An 8,999-nucleotide genomic window follows, 5' to 3' on the forward strand; every position below is an offset into this window, starting at 1 on the left:
CCGACCTCGAGGGACTTCCGTCTCGCCCGAGGCCCCCCTTTTAACGGCGGACACATCTCCGGCTCGCCCGAGGCCTTGGCTTTGCTAAGAAGCAACCCTGACTAAATCGCCGCACCGACTGACCGAGTTGCAGGGGCATTTAACGCAAAGGTGGCCTGACACCTCTATCCTGACACGTGACCCCCGGCAGAGCCGAAGTGACCGTCGTCACTCCGCTGCTCCACTGACCGGTCTGACAGAAGGACAGCGCCGCCTGCGCCACTCCGACTGCAGTGCCACTCGACAGAGTGAGTCTGACAGGCAGTCAGGCCTCGCCAGGGGCGCCATAGGGAACTCCGCTCCGCCCGACCCCAGGGCTCGGACTCGGGCTAAGACCCGGAAGACGGCGAACTCCGCTCCGCCCGACCCCAGGGCTCGGACTCGGGCTAAGACCCGGAAGACGGCGAACTCCGCTCCGCCCGACCCCAGGGCTCGGACTCGGGCTAAGACCCGGAAGACGGCGAACTCCGCTCCGCCCGACCCCAGGGCTCGGACTCGGGCTAAGACCCGGAAGACGGCGAACTCCGCTCCGCCCGACCCCAGGGCTCGGACTCGGGCTCGGCCCCGGAAGACGGCGAACTCCGCTCCGCCCGAACCCAGGGCTCGGACTCGGGCTAGGACCCGGAAGACGGCGAACTCCGCTCCGCCCGAACCCAGGGCTCGGACTCGGGCTAAGACCCGGAAGACGGCGAACTCCGCTCCGCCCGACCCCAGGGCTCGGACTCGGGCTCGGCCCCGGAAGACGACGAACTCCGCCTCGCCCGACCCCAGGGCTCGGACTCCGCCCTGGCCTCTGCCGAACGACTTCCGCCTCGCCCGACCCAGGGGCTCGGACTCTGCCTCGGCAACGGAAGACAGATTCGACCCCAGCTTCGGAGGAGCCCCCACGTCGCCCGGCCTCGGGCGCGGGCCCGCCACGTCAACAGGGAGCGCCATCACCACTCTACCCCGAGCCGACTCGGGCCGCAGAGAACAAGACCGGTGTCCCATCTGACCAGCTCCGCCAGATAGGCAATGATGGCGCATCCCAAGCTCTATGACAGCGGCGGCTCTCAGCTCTCTTACGGAAGCAGGTGGACGTCAGCAAGGACTCGACCGCTCCGACAGCTGTCCTTCCGCCAAGCTCCGTTGCTCCTCCGACAGCCACGACATCACGCCAGCAGGGTGCCAAGATCTCTCCGGCTGCCACATTGGCATGTACTTAGGGCACTAGCTCTCCCTCCGCTAGACACGTAGCACTCTGCTACACCCCCCATTGTACACCTGGATCCTCTCCTTATGACTATAAAAGGAAGGACTAGGGCCTTCTTAGAGAGGGTTGGCCGCGCGGGACCGAGGACGGGACAGACGCTCTCTTGGGGCCGCTCGCTTCCCTCACCCGCGTGGACGCTTGTAACCCCCCTACTGCAAGCGCACCCGACCTGGGCGCGGGACGAACACGAAGGCCGCGGGACTTCCACCTCTCTCACGCCCGTCTCCGGCCACCTCGCCTCTCCCCCCTTCGCGCTCGCCCACTCGCTCGACCCATCTGGGCTGGGGCACGCAGCACACTCACTCGTCAGCTTAGGGACCCCCCCGGTCTCGAAACGCCGACAGTTGGCGCGCCAGGTAGGGGCCTGCTGCGTGCTGACGAACAGCTTCCCGTCAAGCTCCAGATGGGTAGTCTCCAGCAACCTCTCCGGCCCGGGACGGTGCTCCGTTTCGGGAGTCTTGAGTTCATGTTCTTCGACGGCAGCTACGACATGATACTCCTTCCACCGCCGCGCGACAACGACAATGGCGGCCGACAACCCGCCCGCCGGCGGCGGAATCGACGACATCTTCCCCGCGTGGTGGAAGAACAACATTCGAGCTCGCTCCGTCCTCTCCCCCGCCAACGGAGGAGGAGGCGGGGCAACCAAGGCCAAGCGGGAGGCCGCGCTTCGTCGGCCGTCGAGCGAATCGACGCCCCCGACGCCCCGACGGAAGGCACGCCGGGCGTCGACCTCGCATTCGAGACGAAGGCAAGCGCCGTCCCCCCGCGACACGCTGATCCCGAGCAAGAAGACGACGCCAGCGCGCTCGCGGAAAGCTTGCAGGACGTCGCCCTCGTACCTAGGACGACGGTGCAACCAGTCCCCGATGTGACTACGTCGCTCCTCGTCGACCAAAAGGTACTGACTAACTCCCATCTTACGTCATTTCGACTCGGCCTCAACCCGCCTAGCAACCTTGCTTTGACGGGCGCTCTCATTGAGGCGAGTGCAACCCCACTGGGGTTTCGTATGCGGTCGCCTTGGGACCGGTTGACGGACGTCTCAACCTACGGGCCCTCTGGGTCCGAGGAAGATGACGATCCCAGCATCTGTTGGGATTTCTCTGGACTTGGCAACCCCAGTGCCATGCGGGACTTCATGACCGCATGTAACTACTGCCTCTCCGACGGTTCCGACGGAAGCCGCAGCCTTGACGACGAGGGCTGCGGCCCAAGTCGCGAATGTTTCCACATCGAGCTAGGGGATCCCTCCGAAGGCAACCATCTCGGCATGCCGGAGGACGGTGATCTTCCTAGGCCGGCGCCTCGCGCCGACATCCCGCGGGAGCTAGCTGTGGTCCCCGTTCCGGCGGGGGGTCAAGACCCACAACTCGAGCAAGTCCGCGAGGCGCAGGCCAGGCTCAACGAGGGAACAGGAGCGCTTGAGCCGATCCGTCGGGACGTCGGACGGGTATGGGCGGGCCAACCCCCGGCCGGAGAAATACGTCACCTGCCCCAAGGTCTCCAGCACCACGTCGCCAACGATGTCAGGGTCAGGCCGCCGCCCGCATCCAGCGGGGTTGGTCAGAACCTGGCAGCCGCAGCGATGCTCCTCCGCGCGATGCCGGAACCATCAACTACCGAGGGTCGGCGAATCCAGGGAGAGCTCAAGAATCTCCTGGAAGGTGCTGCGGCCTGACGGGCTGAGAGCACTGCCTCCCGAAGGCAGGGATACCCCTCAGAACCTCATGCCGCGACTTCCCGATTCATGCGGGAAGCCTCGGTCTACCCCGGGCGCACGCGCAACACCGCGCCTGCAGCCCCGGGCCACCTCGGCAACGAGCACCATCGACGCGACCGTCGGGCCCACCTCGACGAAAGGGTGCGCCGAGGCTACCACCCCAGGCGTGGGGGGCGCTACGACAGCGGGGAGGATCGGAGTCCCTCGCCCGAACCACCCGGTCCGCAGGCCTTCAGTCGGGCCATCCGACGGGCGCCATTCCCGACCCGGTTCCGACCCCCGACTGCTATCACGAAGTACTCGGGGGAAACGAGACCGGAACTGTGGCTCGCGGACTACCGCCTGGCCTGCCAACTGGGTGGAACGGACGACGACAACCTCATCATCCGAAACCTCCCCCTGTTCCTCTCCGACACTGCTCGCGCCTGGTTGGAGCACCTGCCTCCGGGGCAGATCTCCAGCTGGGACGACTTGGTCCAAGCCTTCGCCGGCAATTTCCAGGGCACATACGTGCGCCCCGGGAATTCCTGGGACCTTCGAAGCTGCCGGCAACAGCCGGGAGAGTCGCTCCGGGACTACATCCGGCGATTCTCGAGGCAGCGCACCGAGCTGCCCAACATCACCGACTCGGATGTCATCGGCGCGTTCCTTGCCGGCACTACTTGCCGTGACCTGGTGAGCAAGTTGGGTCGCAAAACCCCACCAGGGCGAGCGAGCTGATGGACATCGCCACCAAGTTCGCCTCTGGCCAGGAGGCGGTCGAGGCTATCTTCCGAAAGGACAAGCAGCCCCAGGGCCACCCATCGGAAGAGGCTCCCGAGGCGTCTACTCCGTGCGGCGCCAAGAAGAAGGGCAAGAAGAAGTCACAATCGAAACGCGACGCCGCCGACGCGGACCTTGTCGCCGCCGCCGAGTACAAGAACCCTCGGAAGCCCCCCGGAGGTGCTAACCTTTTCGACAAGATGCTCAAGGAGCCGTGCCCCTATTATCAGGGGCCCGTCAAGCACACTCTCGAGGAGTGCGCCATGCTTCGGCGCCACTTCCACAGGGTCGGGCCACCCGCGGAGGGTGGCAGGGCCCACGACGACGACAAGAAAGAAGATCACCAAGCAGGAGAATACCCCGAGGTCCGCGACTGCTTCATGATCTATGGTGGGCATGCGGCGAATGCCTCGGCTCGGCATCGCAAGCAAGAGCGCCGGGAGGTCTGCTCGGTGAAGGTGGCGGCGCCAGTCTACCTAGACTGGTCCGACAAGCCCATCACCTTCGACCAGGCTGACCACCCCGACCACGTGCCGAGCCCGGGGAAATACCCGCTCGTCGTCGACCCCGTCATCGGCGACGTCAGGCTCACCAAGGTCCTGATGGATGGGGGCAGCTGCCTCAACATCATCTACGCCGAGACCCTCAAGCTCTTGCGCGTCGGTCTGTCCTCCGTCCGAGCAGGCGCTGCGCCCTTCCACGGGATCATCCCTGGGAAGCGCGTCCAGCCCCTCGGACGACTCGACCTCCCCATCTGCTTCGGAACGCCCTCCAACTTCCGAAGGGAGACCTTGACGTTCGAGGTGGTCGGGTTCCGAGGAACCTACCACGCGGTACTGGGAAGGCCATGCTACGCGAAGTTTATGGCCGTCCCCAACTACACCTACCTGAAGCTGAAGATGTCGGGCCCCAACGGGGTCATCACCGTCGGCCCCACGTACAAACACGCATTCGAATGCGACGTGGAGTGCGTGGAGTACGCCGAGGCCCTCGCCGAGTCCGAGGCCCTCATCGCCGACCTGGAGAACCTCTCCAAAGAGGTGCTAGATGTGAAGCGTCAGGCCGGCAACTTCGAGCCAGCGGAGACGGTTAAGGCCGTCCCACTCGACCCCAGTGGCGACGCCTCCAAGCAGATCCGGATCGGTTCCGGGCTCGGCCCCAAATAGGAAGCAGTGCTCATCGACTTTCTCCGCGCAAACGCAGACGTCTTTGCGTGGAGTCCCTCGGACATGCCCGGTATACCGAGGGATGTCGCCGAGCACTCGCTGGATATTCGGGCCGGAGCCCGACCCGTCAGGCAGCCTCTGCGCCGATTCGACGAGGAGAAGCGCAGAGTGATTGGCGAAGAGATCCACAAGCTAATGGCAGCAGGGTTCATCAAAGAGGTATTCCATCCCGAATGGCTTGCCAACCCTGTGCTTGTGAGGAAGAAAGGGGGGAGATGGCGGATGTGCGTAGACTACACTGGTCTCAACAAAGCATGTCCGAAGGTTCCCTACCCTCTGCCTCGCATCGATCAAATCGTGGATTCCACTGCTGGGTGCGAAACCCTATCCTTCCTCGATGCCTACTCAGGGTATCACCAAATCCGGATGAAAGAGTCTGACCAGCTCGCGACTTCTTTCATCACGTCGTTCGGCATGTACTGCTATGTCACCATGCCGTTCGGTTTGAGGAATGCGGGCGCGACGTACCAGCGGTGCATGAACCATGTGTTCGGCGAACACATTGGTCGCACAGTCGAGGCCTACGTCGATGACATCGTAGTCAAGACAAGGAAGGCTTCCGACCTCCTCTCCGACCTTGAAGTGACATTCCGATGTCTCAAGGCGAAAGGAGTCAAGCTCAATCCCGAGAAGTGTGTCTTCGGGGTGCCCCGAGGCATGCTCCTGGGGTTCATCGTCTCCGAGCGAGGCATCGAAGCCAACCCGGAGAAGATCGCAGCCATCACCAGCATGGGACCCATCAAGGACTTAAAAGGCGTACAGAGGGTCATGGGATGTCTTGCGGCCCTGAGCCGCTTCATCTCACGCCTCGGCGAAAGAGGTCTGCCTCTGTACCGCCTCTTAAGGAAGGCCGAGTGTTTCGCTTGGACCCCTGAGGCCGAGGAAGCCCTCGGGAACCTGAAGGCGCTCCTTACGAAGGCGCCTGTCTTGGTGCCCCCAGCTGATGGAGAAGCCCTCTTGGTCTACGTCGCCGCTACCACTCAGGTGGTTAGCGCCGCGATTGTAGTCGAGAGGCAAGAAGAAGGGCATGCATTGCCCGTTTAGAGGCCAGTCTACTTGGTCAGCGAAGTACTATCCGAGACCAAGATCCGCTACCCACAAGTTCAGAAGCTGTTGTATGCTGTGATCCTGACAAGGCGGAAGTTACGACACTACTTCGAGTCTCATCCGGTAACTGTGGTGTCATCCTTCCCCCTGGGGGAGATCATCCAGTGCCGAGAGGCCTCGGGCAGGATCGCAAAGTGGGCGGTGGAAATCATGGGCGAAACAATCTCGTTCGCCCCTCGGAAGGCCATCAAGTCCCAGGTGTTGGCGGACTTCGTGGCCGAATGGGTCGACACCCAGCTGCCGACAGCTCCGATCCAACCGGAGCTCTGGACCATGTTTTTCGACGGGTCGCTGATGAAGACGGGAGCCGGCGCGGGCCTGCTCTTCATCTTGCCCCTCGGGAAGCACCTACGCTACGTGCTACGCCTCCATTTCCCGGCATCCAACAATGTGGCCGAGTACGAGGCTCTGGTCAACGGGTTGCGGATCGCCATCGAGCTAGGGGTCATACGCCTCGATGCCCGCGGTGACTCACAGCTCGTCATCGACCAAGTCATGAAGAACTCCCACTGCCGCGACCCGAAGATGGAGGCCTACTGCGATGAGGTTCGGCGCTTGGAAGACAAGTTCTTCGGGCTCGAGCTCAACCACATCGCTCGACGCTACAACGAAACTGCGGACGAGCTGGCTAAAATAGCCTCGGGGCGAACGACGGTTCCCCCGGACGTCTTCTCCCGGGATCTGCATCAACCCTCTGTCAAGATCGACGATGCTCCCGAGCCCGAGGCACCCTCGGCACAGCCCGAGGTACCCTCGGCCCCCGAGGGCGAGGCACTGGACGTCGAGGAAGGGCAGAGCGGGGCCGCGCCTGATCGAGATTGGCAGGCCCCGTACCTGCAATATCTCCGCCGAGGAGAGCTACCCCTCGACCAAGCCGAGGCTCGGCGGGTAGCGCGACGCTCCAAGTCGTTCGTTTTGCTGGGCGACGAGGAGGAACTCTACCACCGCAGCCCCTCGGGCGTCCTCCAGTGATGCATCTCCATCGCCGAAGGTCAGGAACTCCTGCAAGAAATACACTCGGGGGCTTGTGGCCATCATGCAGCACCCCGAGCCCTTGTCGGGAATGCTTTCCGGCAAGGCTTCTACTGGCCAACGGCGGTGGCTGACGCCACTAGAATTGTCCGCACCTGCGAAGGGTGTCAATTCTATGCGAAGCAGACCCGCCTGCCCGCTCAGGCTCTGCAGACGATACCCATCACCTGGCCCTTTGCTGTATGGGGTCTGGACCTCGTCGGTCCCTTGCAGAAGGCGCCCGGGGGCTACACGCACCTGTTGGTCGCCATCGACAAATTCTCCAAGTGGATCGAGGTCCGATCCCTGAACAGCATCAGGTCCGAGCAGGCGGTGGCGTTCTTCACCAACATCATCCATCGCTTCGGGGTCCCAAACTCCATCATCACCGACAACGGTACCCAGTTCACCGGCAAAAAATTCTTGGATTTTTGCGAAGATCACCACATCCGGGTGGACTGGGCCGCCGTGGCTCATCCCATGTCGAATGGGCAAGTGGAGCGTGCCAACGGCATGATTCTACAAGGGCTCAAGCCTCGGATTTACAACGATCTCAACAAGTTCGGCAAGCGATGGATGAAGGAACTGCCCTCGGTGATCTAGAGCCTGAGGACAACGCCAAGCCGAGCCACGGGTTTCACGCCGTTCTTCCTGGTCTACGGGGCCGAGGCCATCTTGCCCACTGACCTGGAATACGGCTCCCCGAGGACGAGGGCCTACAACGATCAAAGCAACCAAGCTAGCCGAGAAGAATCGCTGGACCAGCTGGAGGAGGCTCGGGACAAGGCCTTACTACACTCGGCGCGGTACCAGCAGTCCCTGCGACGCTACCACGCCCGAGGGGTCCGGTCCCGAGACCTCCAGGTGGGCGACCTGGTGCTTCGGCTGCGGCAGGACGCCCGAGGGAGGCACAAGCTCACGCCCCCTGGGAGGGGCCATTCGTCATCGCCAAAGTCCTGAAGCCCGGAACATACAAGCTGGCCAACAATCAAGGCGAGATCTACGGCAACGCCTGGAACATCAAACAGCTACGTCGCTTCTACCCTTAAGATGTTTTCAAGTTGTTCGTATACCTCGCACCCACGCAAAGTTTAGTCATCAAGGAAGGGTCGGCCTCGCCTCGGCAGAGCCCGACCCTCCCTCGGGGGCTAAAAGGGGGGAGACCCCCTCTGCGTCGAATTTTTCCCTTGAAAAAAGATCTCTTTTTAGCAGAATGACTCTCCCTACGTGTGCCCCCAAACGCCACGGGCTGAGTCTTCTCCAACACGCTCCAAGGCCCTCCCCTGCGACTCGGGGGCTGGGTCCCGCATGTCATGCAAACCGGCTCAGAGCAGAAGAAGCCAAACCGCCGAGTGTGGTGCGCACAACCGCCCAGCGGTTACAAGCGACCCCCCACTTTTGCCCAGACCAACGGGCGAAAGGGACGGGCAGCCATGCAAGCGGCATGCAACCGCGCCAGGTGGACGCGCTTCTCCGACTTCTGACACGCCAGCCTGGAGGCCCAGGCCCACGCGTCACGCAACCAGCGCGCCAGTTGCTGCATGCAAGCAACCGCGCCACCACTTGTGCCACCGTCGCGCCTCTTCGGTTGCGGAGCCTATGCCGCGACTCGAGGCGACCCAGCGCACGACCCAGCGGCGCCAGCCTGGCGCGACGGTCAATGCGGCCGAAAGTGGGCCGGCAGTAATGACGATGGCAGGCGGACGGGAGCAGCAGTCACGTCGTCAGCCAGGCTCACGTCCCATCCAGGGACAGCAAGAGAGCCTCCTCCCACGGCGTGAAGACGGTGCGCCCGTGATCCGTTCCTCGAACGGCTCGCGCACGCGCAACGGCCGCCCCGCCAACCACTCGCCCCGTCGCATTAACTCCGCGGCGGGAC

This window comes from Zea mays, chromosome 2 (assembly GCF_902167145.1).
Source record: "Zea mays cultivar B73 chromosome 2, Zm-B73-REFERENCE-NAM-5.0, whole genome shotgun sequence".
Taxonomy (NCBI): domain Eukaryota; kingdom Viridiplantae; phylum Streptophyta; class Magnoliopsida; order Poales; family Poaceae; genus Zea; species Zea mays.